The following is a 14,169-nucleotide window of genomic DNA, read 5'->3' as shown; positions in this document are numbered from 1 at the left end:
CTGATGTTTAAAGGGCCAGTTTAGGCATTTAATCCACTTCAGGGGATTAACTTTTTGCGTATTGAGTTACACAAACCATTTTAACTTCTCCTGAACGTGTCTCCCGTGGCATCTGAAACACGCCATGGAAATGGAGGCAAGTTGTAATCGACCCTCATTTGAACCTTTAAACCAGTGATTGACACGTGTGAATAAAAGGAGCGTTTTTGCAGCAGGGCACTCAGTTCTCTCAGACAAACTTTTGGCTGGGAGTTCTTTGTGTTCAGATTGAGATTTCTTTGTTCACACTGAGAATTCTTGTGTTCAGACATAGTTACCTATATTTTGGACCTCCTCAAATTGACAACAGCAGGTTGGGGGCGCAATGTATTTATTCAACAATACATCTAAGGAGGAGGCACATCAGCATCTGTGGCAGGCATAGCATCCAGTTCTGGGAGTTGCAGCTCCACAAGATAGAAGTGCACCACAAGGATCTACAGAAGAGCAGAGAGGGGACCAACAGAGGGGCCGAGGTCGCAGGAGGCACACACACGAGATGGTGGAAAAGCAGAGGCTGAACTTCCTGGACCTCTCTGAGGCGCAGTGCCTAAGCAGGCTCAGATTGAGTCACCAGGAGGTCACAGATATCTGCACGCTCCTTCATGCAGAGCAACTCCTGGCTGGGCCTGGAGGTCACGCATTGCCCATCGCAGTTAAAGTCACCACTGCCTTCAATTTCTTTGCCTCCGGATCCTTCCAGGGCACCACCGGTGACATCTCCAGGGTCTCTCAGTCGGCTGCACATAAGCGTGTATGACAGGTCACGCAGGCTTGTTTGAACATAAGAACATAAGAACAAAAGAAATAGGAGCAGGAGTAGGCCAATCGGCCCCTCGAGCCTGCTCCGCCATTCAATAAGATCATGGCTGATCTGATCCTAACCTCAAATCTAAATTCATGTCCAATTTCCTGCCCGCTCCCCATAACCCCTAATTCCCTTTACTTCTAGGAAACTGTCTATTTCTGTTTTAAATTTATTTAATGATGTAGCTTCCACAGCTTCCTGGGGCAGCAAATTCCACAGACCTACTACTCTCTGAGTGAAGAAGTTTCTCCTCATCTCAGTTTTGAAAGAGCAGCCCCTTATTCTAAGATTATGCCCCCTAGTTCTAGTTTCACCCATCCTTGGGAACATCCTTACCGCATCCACCCGATCAAGCCCCTTCACAATCTTATATGTTTCAATAAGATTGCCTCTCATTCTTCTGAACTCCAATGAGTAGAGTCCCAATCTACTCAACCTCTCCTCATATGTCCACCCCCTCATCCCCGGAATAAACCGAGTGAACCTTCTTTGTACTGCCTCGAGAGCAAGTATGTCTTTTCTTAAGTATGGACACTAAAACTGCATGCAGTATTCCAGGTGCGGTCTCACCAATACCTTATATAACTGCAGCAATACCTCCCTGTTTTTATATTCTATCCCCCTAGCAATAAAAGCCAACATTCCGTTGGCCTTCTTGATTACCTGCTGCACCTGCATACTAACTTTGTGATTTTCTTGCACTGGGACCCCCAGATCCCTTTGTACTGCAGTACTTTCCAGTTTCTCGCCATTAAGATAATAACTTGCTCTCTGATTTTTCCTGCCAAAGTGCATAACCTCACATTTTCCAATATGGTATTGCATCTGCCAAATCTCCACCCACTCACCCAGCCTGTCTAAATCCCCATGTAGGTTTTTTATGTCCTCCTCACTCTCCACTTTCCCTCCCATCTTTGTATCATCTGCAAACTTTGATATGTTACACTCGGTCCCCTCCTCCAAATCGTTAATATAGATTGTAAAGAGTTGGGGACCCAGCACCGACCCCTGCGGAACACCACTGGCTACTGGTTGCCAGTCCGAGAATGAACCATTTATCCCAACTCTCTGCTTCCTGTCAGATAGCCAATCCTCCACCCATGCCAGAACATTACCCCCATCCAGTGATTCTTTATCTTGAGCAATAATCTTTTATGTGGCACCTTGTTGAATGCCTTCTGGAAGTCTAAATACACTACGTCCACTGGTTCCCCTTTATCCACCCTGTACGTTATGTCCTCAAAGAACTCAAGCAAATTTGTCAGACATGACTTCCCCTTCGTAAAACCATGCTGACTTTGTCCTATTAAATTATGTTTATCCAAATGTTCCGCTACTGTCTCCTTAATAATAGACTCCAAAATTTTACCCACCACAGATGTTAGGCTAACTGGTCTATAATTTCCAGCCTTCTGCCTACTACCCTTTTTAAATAAGGGTGTTACATTATCAGTTTTCCAATCTGCCGGGACCTTTGCCGAGTCCAGAGAATTTTGGAAAATTATTACCAAAGCATCCACAATCCCTACTGCCACTTCTCTCAAGACCCTAGGATGTAAGCCATCAGGTTCAGTGGATTTATCCGCCTTGAGTCCCATTAATTTACTGAGTACCAATTCCTTAGTGATTTTAGTCGTATTTAGCTCCTACCCCACTAGAACCCCCTGTTTGTCCAGTGTTGGGATATTCTTCGTGTCCTCTACCGTAAAGACTGAAACAAAATATTTGTTCAGCATTTTTGCCATCTCCATGTATCCCACCATTAATTTCCCGGTCTCATCCTCTAAAGGACCTACGTTTGCCTCAGCCACCCTTTTTCTTTTTATATAACTGTGGAAACTCTTGCTATCTGTTTTTATATTTTTTGCTAGTTTATTTTCATAATCTATCTTCCCTTTCTTAATCAATCCTTTCGTTACTTTTTGATGTCTTTTGAAGACTTCCCAATCTTCTATCCTCCCACTAAGTTTGGCTACCTTATATGTCCTTGTTTTTAGTCGGATACTATCCTTAATTTCTTTACTTAGCCACGGATGGCTGTCATTTCTTTTACACCCTTTTTTCCTCAGTGGAATATATATTTTTTGAAAGTTGTAAAATAACTCCTTGAATGAACACCACTGCTCATGTACCGTCTTACCCTTTAATCTATTTTCCCAGTCCACTTTAATCAATTCCGCTCTCATACCATCATAGTCTCCTTTATTCAAGCTCAGTACGCTTGTTTGAGAACCAACCTTCTCACCCTCTAATTGGATATGGAATGTAACCATGTTATGGTCACTCATTCCAAGGGGATCCTTAACTAGGACATTATTAATTAATCCTGGCTCATGACACAGGACCAGGTCCAAGGTTGCTTGCCCCCTTGTAGGATCAGTTATATACTGCTCAAGAAATCCATCCCTAATACACTCAATAAACTCTTCTTCAATGCTGCCCTGCCCAATTTGATTTGTCCAGTTAATATGATAGTTAAAATCCCCCATAATTATAGCTGTTCCCTTATTACATGCCCCGACTATTTCCTGATTAATACTTCTTCCAGCACAGTTGCAACTATTAGGAGGCCTATATGCTACGCCCACGAGTGTTTATTTCCCCTTATTATTCCTTATCTCTACCCAAACTGTTTCATTATCCTGATCCTTTGTCCCAATATCGTTTCTCTGTATTACAGTGATTCCTTCCTTTATTAACATAGCCACCCCACCTCCCCTTCCTTCCTGCCTGTCCTTCCTGATTGTTAAATACCCTGGCATATTTAATTCCCAGTCGTTGTCACCCTGCAGCCATGTTTCTGTAATGGCCACAAGATCATACCCATACGTAGTTATTTGTGCCGTTAACTCGTCCATTTTGTTACGAATGCTACGTGCATTCAGATAAAGAACTTTCAAATATGTTTTGTGACACTTAGTTTCTGCTTTTTCCTTTTTTAACACTTCACCTTTTACTCCATACCTTCTGTCCCTTCCTGACACACTTTCCTCTGTCTCCCTGCTCAGGTTCTCAACCCCCTGCCACAGCTTTGATGCTGGGTTAATCGCCTTACGCCTTCTAGTTTTTATTTTATCTGTCGTGCCTAAAGTACACTTTCTTTCCGCTGCTCTACGCTTTTCCCTCTCACTTGTTCTTGATCAACTGTTTGTATTATTTGTATTGTAGATTTTCCCTGGGTCTTCCCCTCTCTTGCTGCTCTCAATTTTATTCTCTTCTGACTCCCCGCTCAGGTTCCCATCCCCCTGCCACTCTCGTTTAAACCTTCCCCAACAGCAGTGGCAAACACCCCCGCGTGGACATTGGTCCCAGTTCTGCTCGGGTGTAACCCGTCACGCTTGTACAGGTCCCACCTTCCCCAGAACTGGTCCCAATGTCCCAGGAATCTAAATCCCTCCCTCCTACACCATCCCTGCAGCTACGCATTCATCTTGTCTATTCTCCTGTTCCTATACTCACTAGCACGTGGCACTGGTAGTAATCCTGAGATCACTACCTTTACTGGGACATCCGACTACGTCAACTTCCTCTGCAACAACATCAGCCAGACTGAGAGGGCAGTGGGTTTCAACTCTCTGGCTGGCTTTCCATGGGTGCAGAGTGCAATTGATTGCACACACGTAGCAATCCGAGGGCCTCCGTATGAGTCAGGACTCTTCATCAACCGAAAGGGATATCACTCCATCAATGCGCAGTTGGTCTGCGACCATCGGAGGAAGTTTCTGCAGATGTGTGCCAAATTCTCTGGCAGCTGTCATTATTCCTTCATTTTGTCCCAGTCCAACATTCCGGCCCTCTTCCACAAGCCAGACTTAAGGGCTGGCTCCTTGAAGACAAGGGATATCCCCTTCAGACATGGCTCGTGACACCTGTGAGAAACCTCACCATCGAGACACAGCAGCGGTACAATGACAGTCACAGCACCACCAGGTCTGTCATTGAACAAGCCGTAGGAATACTGAAGATGGGCTTCAAGTGCCTGGATCGACCTGGGGGAGCCCTTCAATGCTGTACAGCAAGGGTGTACAGAATTATAGTCGTATGTGGTGTCAGGGTTACAGGTGGAGAAGCTCGAATGCGCTCATGAAGCATCCTCATCTGTCGGCAACATTGAAGAAGACTATGAGGAGGATGAAGATGGGCAGCCCATCGCCAGAGCAGTGATGCATGTGGCTGCTCGTGAGTCAAGGGATTCACTCATATCTAACAGCTTCTCAGAATGAGATCTGCAAAGTGAAGATAGAGAGCTATTCAGACCGCCTGGAACAACCACCACCACGAACAGAAGCCCCCCATTCTTCTTTTTGCACAAAACAGTCCTTCAACCATGCTTACAACCACTGTACACGCGCCCAGTGGGTGGCATCAAGTCTTGCCATTCACGACAGGGCACATGAAAGTGCACTTTCACAAGGGACTCCAGAATGGACAAGGCACGGAGTGGTGGTGACAATTATAACATTTAATGTGCATTTAACAAAAAACAAATATAAATGAAAAACATGACATTTTGTCAGACACCCTTGTGCATACCCTTCGTGATCACACAAATCCTTAGCCTTTCTCTTCCTCGCGCTCCTACGTGATGCATTCCCTGTGGTAGAGGTAGTGGCAGGTTGCTTAGATTCATGCCCTGTCTGCTTAAATGCTTTTGGCCGACAACCTTTGGGTTTTGGAGTCGGTGAGGACCTCGCAAAAGTCTGCTCCACCTGCCCCTGTGCAAGGACAGACTCGGACGCCGGGAGAGGAGGCAGCATTGCGGGTACTGTTTGAGGGGTGGGCAACAGGTAAGATGTTGGAGTGCTGGAGTGGAATCCCCACTTCCATGTTCCCTTTCTCCATCATCCCTCTCCCCGGCCGGCGCAACATCACTCCCAAAGTTCTGCTGGTCAGCAGGCTGGCGAGGAGATGTGGCACTTTCTAAGGCCACGGATGAAGTTTCTGTCTGCCTGTTTAAGGCGGCAGACATGTTGCCCTTCAGAATCAGCACGGGCGTTGTCATGGCCTGCATGGACTCATTAGAGAACCGTGGTTAAAGACATTCCTGAACTTACCTGCGCCACCAATCCACTAGCGTTGGAGTTGGAATCCTCCATCCTATCCGCTATTGTGGAGCGTGTGCATGACAACTTTTCCATTACCTCGCAAAGGTGGAGCTGTACCTTGATCATTCTCACTCTCAATGTTGTCCCCCGGGGTTCATCACCTGGATCCAGCTGAGCAGAGCTTCGAAACAAGTGCGCCCCCCCGACATGGACTCTCCACAGCTGGCCCTGCCAACACTCATGCACACTTGCAAGTGGTGAATCACCAGGTGACAACCCACTATCTACCAAACAGGACCCACGGATGTGCGAGTATCTGCGGCTGGTGCATGGCTGGACGTGATGTGAGGGTGCGTCCTCAGAGGAATTGAGCTCCTTTGAGGAATCGCCTTCTTCCTTGGTGCATGCCTCGTCATCAATCCTTGAAGGCCCTGAAAGAGAATGTAAAGCAATATTAAGTATCATTGCAAAAGTTAGTTTGCGATGAGCAGACTGAGGTATGCAACAAGTCAATCATTGATAACATCAATTCATGATGTGTGTGAAGGATGTTAAAGTTCTGTCACCAGCTGTTTGCAAGTTGCCAGTCTCGGCATCTCCCATAAGACCATAAGAGATAGGAGCAGGAGTAGGCCATTTGGTCCCTCGAGCCCGCTTCGCCATTTAATGAGATCATGGCTGATCTGATTTTTACCTCAACTCCACTTTCCCGCCCTTTCCCCATATCCTTTGACTCCCTTGCTGATCAAAAATTTGTCTAACCCAGCCTTGAATGTATTCAATGATTCAGCCTCCACAGCTTTTTGGGGTAAAGAATTCCAAAGATTCATGACCCTCAGGGAGAAGAAATTCCTCCTCATTTCCGTCTTAAACGGGCGACCCCTTATTCTGAGACTATGCCCCCTAGTTTGAGAATCCCCCATGAGGGGTAACATCCTCTCAACATCAACCCAATCGAGTCCCCTCAGAATCTTGGATGTTTCAATAAGATCTCCTTTCATTCTTCTAAAGTATACCAATGAGTATAGACCCAACCTGTTCAATCTTTCATCATAAGACAACCCTTCCATACCCGGAATCAACCTAGTGACCTTCTCTGAACTGCCTCCAATGCAAGTATGTCCTTCCTTAAATAAGGGCACCAGAACTGTACGCAGTACTCCAGGTGTGGTCTCACCAGCACCCTGTACAATTGTAGCATGACTTCCCTACTTTTAAACTCCATCCCCCGAGAAATAAAGGCCAATATTTAGTTGCCTTCCAGATTCCTCAATGATGGCGGAGTTCAGCACGTGAGTGCAAAAGACAAGGCTGAAGGGTTTGCAACCATCTTCAGCCAGAAGTGCCGAGTGGATGATCTATCTCGGACTCCTCCCGATATCCCCACCTTCACAGAAGCCAGTCTTCAGCCAATTCGATTCACTCCACGTGATATCAAGAAACGGCTGAGTCCACTGGATACAACAAAGGCTATGGACCCCGACAACATCCCTGCTGTAGTGCTGAAGTTTTGTGCTCCAAAACTAGCTGCGCCTCTAGCCAAGCTGTTCCAGTACAGCTACAACACTGGCATCTACCCGACAATGTGGAAAATTGCCCAGGTATGTCCTGTCCACAAAAAGCAGGACAAATCCAATCCAGCCAATTACCGCCCCATCAGTCTACTCTCAATCATCAGCAAAGTGATGGAATGCTGTCGTCGACAGTCCTATCAAGCGGCACTTACTCACCAATAACCTGCTCACCGATGCTCATTTTGGGTTCTGTCAGGACCACTCGGCTCCAGACCTCATTACAGCCTTGGTCCAAATATGGACAAAAGAGCTGAATTCCAGAGGTAAGGCGAGAGTGACTGCCCTTGACATCAAGGCAGCATTTGACTGAGTATGGCACCAAGGAGCCCAAGTAAAATTGAAGTCAATGGGAATCAGGGGGAAAACTCTCTAGTGGCTGGAGTCATACCTAGCACAAAGGAAGATGGTCGTGGTTGTTGGAGGCCAATCATCTCAGCCGCAGGACATTGCTGCAGGAGTTCCTCAGGGCAGTGTCCTCGGCCCAACCATCTTCAGCTGCTTCATCAATGACCTTCCCTCCATCATAAGATCAGAAATGGGGATGTTCGCTGATGATTGCACAGTGTTCAGTTCCATTCGCAACCCCTCAAATAATGAAGCAGTCCGAGCCCGCATGCAGCAAGACCTGGACAACATCCAGGCTTGGGCTGATGAGTGGCAAGTAACATTTGCGCCAGACAAGTGACAGGCAATGACCATCTCCAACAAGAGAGAGTCTAACCACCTCCCCTTGACAATCAACGGTATTACCATCGCCGAATCCCCCACCATCAACATCCTGGGGATCACCATTGACCAGAAACTTAACTGGTCCAGCCATATAAATACTGTGGTTACAAGAGCAGGTCAGAGGATGGATATTCTGCGGTGAGTGACTCATCTCCTGATTCCCCAAAGCATTTCCATCATCTACAAGGCACAATTCAGGAGTGTAATGGAATACTTTCCACTTGCCTGGATGAGTGCAGCTGCAACAACACTCAAGAAGCTCGACACCATCCAGGACAAAGCAGCCCACTTGATTGGCACCACATCCACCACCCTAAACATTCACTCCCTTCACCACCGGCGCACAGTGGCTGCAGTGTCTACCATCCCCAGGATGCACTGCAGCAACTCTCCAAGGCTTCTTTGACAGCACCTCCCAAACCCGCGACCTCTACCACCTAGAAGGACAGCAGGCACATGGGAACAACACCACCTGCACATTCCCCTCCAAGTCACACACCATCCCGACTTGGAAATATATCGCCGTTCCTTCATCGTCGCTGGGTCAAAATCCTGGAACTCCCTTCCTAACAGCAATGTGGGAGAACCTTCACCACACGGACTGCAGCGGTTCAAGAAGTCGACTCACCACCACCTTCTCAAGGGCAATTATGGATGGGCAATAAATGCCAGCCTCGCCAGCGACACCCACATCCCATGAACGAATATTTAAAAAATTACTTGCTGCACCTGCATGTTGACTTTTTGTGTTTCATGTATGAGGACACCCAGATCCCTCTGCACCGCAATATTTTGTAGTATTTCTCCATTCAAATAATATTTTGCTTTTTTATTTTTCCTCCCAAAGTGGATGACTTCACATTTTCCCACTTTATATTCCATCTGCCAAATTTTTGCCCATTCTCTTAACCTGTCAATATCCCTTTCAAGACACTTTGTGTTCTCATCGCAACTTGCTTTTCCACCTATCTTTGTATCATCAGCAAATTTGGCCACAAGACACTCGCTGCCTTCATCCAAGTCATTGATATATATTGTAAATAATTGAAGCCCCAGCACTGAGCCCTGCGGCACCCCATTAGTTACAGATTGCCATTTTGAAAATGACCCTTTTATCCCGACTCTTTATTTTCTGTTAGTTAGCCAATCCTCTATCCATGTCAGTATATTACCTGCAACACCATGAGCTCTTATCTTGTGCAGAAATCTTTTGTGTGGCATCTTATTGAATGCCTTTTGGAAATCCAAACATACTGCATCCATTGGTTCCCCTTTATCCACCCTGCCCGTTACTACCTCAAAAAACTCTACTAAATTTGTCAGACACGATTTCCCCTTCATAAAACCACGTTGACTCTCCTTGATTGTATTATGAGTCTCCAAATGTCCTGCTACTACTTCCTTAATAATGGATTCTCGCATTTTCCCAATGACAAGTGTTAGAGGCTAACTGGTCTATAGTTACCTGCTTTCTGGCTCACTCCCTTCTTGAATAGGGGTGTTATGTTTGCGGTTTTCCAATCCACTGGGACCTTTCCAGAATCTAGTGAATTCTGGAAGATTACAACCAATGCATCCACTATCTCTGAAGCCACTTCCTTTAAGACCCTTGGATGCAAGCCATCAGGTCCAGGGGACTTGTCAGCCTTTAGACCCATTAGTTTACCTAGTACTTTTTCTCCAGTGATAGTGATTGTTTTTAGTTCCTCCCTCCCCTTTTCCCCTTGATTTTCTACTATTATTGGTATGTTATTCGTGTCTTCTACTGTGAAGACAGATACAAAATATCTGTTCAATTCCTCTGCCAATTCCTTGTTTTCCATTATTATTTCCCCAGTCTCATCCTCTAAGGGACCAATGTTTACTTTAGCTACCCTCTTCCTTTTTAGAGACTTGTAGAAGCTTTTACTGTCAGTTTTTATATTTCTTGCTAGTTTACTCTCATAATTTATTTTCTCCCTTTTATTATTCTTTTAGTTATCCTTTGCTGGTTTATAAAGTTTTCCTAATCTTTGGGCTTACCAGTAATCTTTGCCATGTGATATGCTTTTTCTTTCAACCTGATACCATCCTTTACTTCCTTGCTTAGCAATGGTTGGTTCACCCTTTTTGTGGAGTCTTTCCTCATGGGGATATATTTTTGTTGCGAGTCATAAAATATCTTTTTAAATGTTTGCCACTGCTTATCTACCATCATACCATCTAATCTGTTTACCCAGTCCACGTTAGCCAATTCTGCCCTCATTCCTTTATAATTGCCCTTATTTAAGTTTAATACAGTAGTTTCAGACCCAAGATCCTCACTCTCAAACAGGATATGAAATTCTATCATGTTATGATCACTGTTTCCCAAGGGATCCTTTACTTTGAGATCATTAATTAATCCTGTTTCGTTACCCATTACCAGATCCAAAATGGCCTATTCCCTGGTTGGTTCCCCGACGTATTGGTCTAAGAAACAGTCCCTAATACACTCTATGAACTCCTCCTCAGGGCTATTTTTGCCAAATTGATTTGTCCAATCGATGTGAAATTTAAAATCACCCATGATTATTGCATTACCTTTTTTACAAGCCCCCCTTATTTCCTGATTAATATTTTGCCCTACAGCGTAGCTGCTGTTAGGGGGCCTATATACTACTCCCACCAGTGATTTCTTTCCCTTGCTATTTCTTGCCTCCACCCAAATTGATTTGACATCTTGATTTTCTGAGCCAAGATCATTTCTCACTGTTATACCAATTTCATTCTTTATTAACAGAGCTATCCCATCAACTTTACCTTTTTTCTTATCCTTCTGAAATGTGAAATAACCCTGAATATTTAGCTCCCAACCTTGGCCACCTTGCGACCACGTCTCTGTAATGGCCATGAGATCATACCCATTTGTTTCTATTTGTGCCGACGGCCAGGCATTCAACAGTGCGGCTCAGATCCAACGCCTCCTCCTCCGCATCTGTCAGGGGCACTATTTGAGGTTGCCCCCCTCTGGTCCTACTCCTCTCCCATTCACTTTGCATTCTCCTACAAGGGGAGAAAGGACAGATGTGTGAGTGAATGAAGGTGACATGGTCATTCGATGGATGCATTGCTTTGGGCGAGGTTGCCAATGAAAGAGATACATCAGAGGGTGAGTATCAGACAGATTCATCACATTGCATCAGGATTGGGTTGAGTGGGAGTGGAGGGTTCACAAATGGGGAGATGAGGACGTGCACAGAAAGTGAAGGTAAGTTGATAATGAGACTTATGTGGGTATGTGGAGTGATGTGATGGAGTACGCTTGGCAAGACAGTGTGGGGGGGTGGGGGTTAAAGTCTACTCCAGGATGTAGGTGAATCGGTAACTGTACTAATTTTTCCTGACCTGGTTAGGTCATTAAAGTGCTTCCTGCATTGCACCCTCATCCTTGCCACCGTGTTCCTGCTGCTCAGCTCTTCTGCTTCCTCCAGCCACGCCTTCTTGGTGGCAGAAGCAGAGCGCTTCCTCCGGTCAGCCGGGTGTAGTAACACCCTCCTACTCCCCACACCAGCCAGTAGCAACTCAAGAGAGGAATTGCTAAAACGAGGTGCTGCCTTACTCCTGTGATGCTGCAACTCTAAACATTCCTCCTTTCTTCCTCAAAATCCATGCTTGCAAAGGCCCTTTAAATACTCCAGTTCCCAGCACGTCATTTAGGTGCACAGTACACCCACTGCACAGCTTGGAGGCGTGAAACCTGAAGTAACATTGAGGGCCTTCAATTTAGTCGCGATCGCTCGAGCTGACAGAAAACTTTTCCGGGTTTCCCACGTGACTATTCAATCCCTGCCCCCCCCGCCCCCGCTGAGTTCCCGCTGCCAAGTTAAAATTATGCCCAATGAAACAGCACAGCAAAACTCTACAGGAGCACTAAAAAACACCACAACAAATCAAAGCAACTATTCAAATACACGTGATGGAAGCTTGAGCACTGTACAAGCTGTGCATTGCAAATTTCAGTCATTTCACAAAATACTTTGTGATTATGGTTTGCTTCCTGCCAACAGTACATTTGTCCACAAAGTATTTATCACAGAGAACAGTTCCATTGGGACACGTGGGTTCAAGTCCCACTCCTGGATTTCAGAACATAATCAAGGCTGACACTTCAGTGCAGTACTAAGTGTTGGCCAGAATTTATTCCTCAACCAACAACACCAAAACAGATTAACTGGTCATTCATCTCATTATTGTTTTTGGGACCTTACTATTTGCAAATTGGCTGTCATATTTGCCATCAAAACAACAGTGACTACACTTCAAAAGTTATTCATTGACCATAAGGCACTTACAACTGTAAGTTCTTTCTAGAACTTGAGAAGCCTGATGCTGCTGAGCGAAGAAGTAGAAGATATCAGCCATCACCTGAAGAGGGTATGGACTCTGATTTCAAAAGTCCTGCTTTTAAAAGAAGTATGATTGCAGAGCATCATGCCTATTCAGGCACTGTGGGCAGCCTCCCAGCGTGTGCAGCACCTGAATGGCCAACTGAAGGAGTCTACATTAATGTGTGGCACCATCAATAATGACTTTACAGCACTGAAGGCCACCGTGGAGCATGTGGCAGCTCCAGACAGATATGGAGTGGATGTCCTACAACACAGCGGTTCTATTTTTACTCATAGAAACAGGCCCTTCGAGCCTACTCCACCATTCAATATGATCATGGCTGATCCTCTATCTCAATACCATATTCCCGCTCTCTCCATATCCCTTGATACCTTTCGTGTCTAGAAATCTATCTCACTCCTTCTTAAATATATTCAGTGACTTGGCCTCCACAGCCATCTGTGGTAAAGAATTCCACAGGTTCACCACCCTCTGAGTGAAGAAATTTCTCCTCATCTCAGTCCTAAATGTCCTACCTCATATCCTGAGACTGTGACCCCTCGTTGTGGACCCCCCAGCCAGGGGAAACATCCTCCCTTCATCCAATCTGTCTAGCCCTGTCAGAATTTTATGTGTTTCAATGAGATCCCCTCTCATTCTTCTTAACTCAAGTGAATACAGGCCGAGTCGACCCAAACTCTCCTCATACGACAGTCCTGCCATCCCAGGGATCAGTCTGGTGAACCTTCGCTGCATTCCCTCCATGGCAAGTATATCCTTTCTTGGGTAAGGAGACCAAAACTGCACACAATACTCCAGGTGCGATCTCACCAAGGCCCTGTATAACTGCAGTAAGACATCCTTGCTCCTGTACTCAAATCTTCTTGTAATGAAGGCCAACAGCTGAGAGGAGCCGAGCCGAGCGGAGGGAGCGTCCGATAAAAGGCGGGATTTCAGAGCGCTGAGAACAGCTGAGAGGAGCCGAGCCGAGCGGAGGGAGCGTCCGATAAAAGGCGGGATTTCAGAGCGCTGAGAACAGCTGAGAGGAGCCGAGCCGAGCGGAGGGAGCGTCCGATAAAAGGCGGGATTTCAGAGCGCTGAGAACAGCTGAGAGGAGCCGAGCCGAGCGGAGGGAGGGTCCGATAAAAGGCGGGATTTCAGAGCGCTGAGAGGAGCCGAGAGGAGCCGAGCCGAGCGGAGGGAGCGTCCGATAAAAGGCGGGATTTCAGAGCGCTGAGAACAGCTGAGAGGAGCCGAGCCGAGCGGAGGGAGCGTCCGATAAAAGGCGGGATTTCAGAGCGCTGAGAACAGCTGAGAGGAGCCGAGCCGAGCGGAGGGAGCGTCTGATAAAAGGCGGGATTTCAGAGCGCTGAGAACAGCTGAGAGGAGCCGAGCGGAGCGGAGCTGCGACCGAGTTCGAAGTGACGTCAGGAATCAGATCGGGACGCGACACAGGGGAGGCACCTGATTGGTGAGTATGTTCAGGTGAGTATTTCTACTTATCTGCAGTAACGAAAGTAAAAGGAAAGGGAAGGTCTGCAGGTCTTATAGGAAGTATCGTTTATTTTTTAGTGAATCAAGGTCCCTAGTGTAGTTAACATTCTCTAAATTGAGAACAATTTAA

At 46.1% G+C, this 14,169-nt stretch overlaps 1 protein-coding gene across 1 annotated transcript in view; it reads left to right on the top strand.

The window, feature by feature from the left end:
- LOC137322210 (dynein axonemal heavy chain 8-like) overlaps positions 1-14,169 on the top strand; it is a 1,468,904-nt gene that overhangs the window by 839,875 nt on the left and 614,860 nt on the right. The window lies entirely within an intron of this gene.

This window comes from Heptranchias perlo, chromosome 5 (assembly GCF_035084215.1).
Source record: "Heptranchias perlo isolate sHepPer1 chromosome 5, sHepPer1.hap1, whole genome shotgun sequence".
NCBI classification, from domain to species: Eukaryota; Metazoa; Chordata; class Chondrichthyes; order Hexanchiformes; family Hexanchidae; genus Heptranchias; species Heptranchias perlo.
Note: the sequence above shows the minus strand (reverse complement) of the source record. Positions and strands in the feature narration are given on the sequence as shown.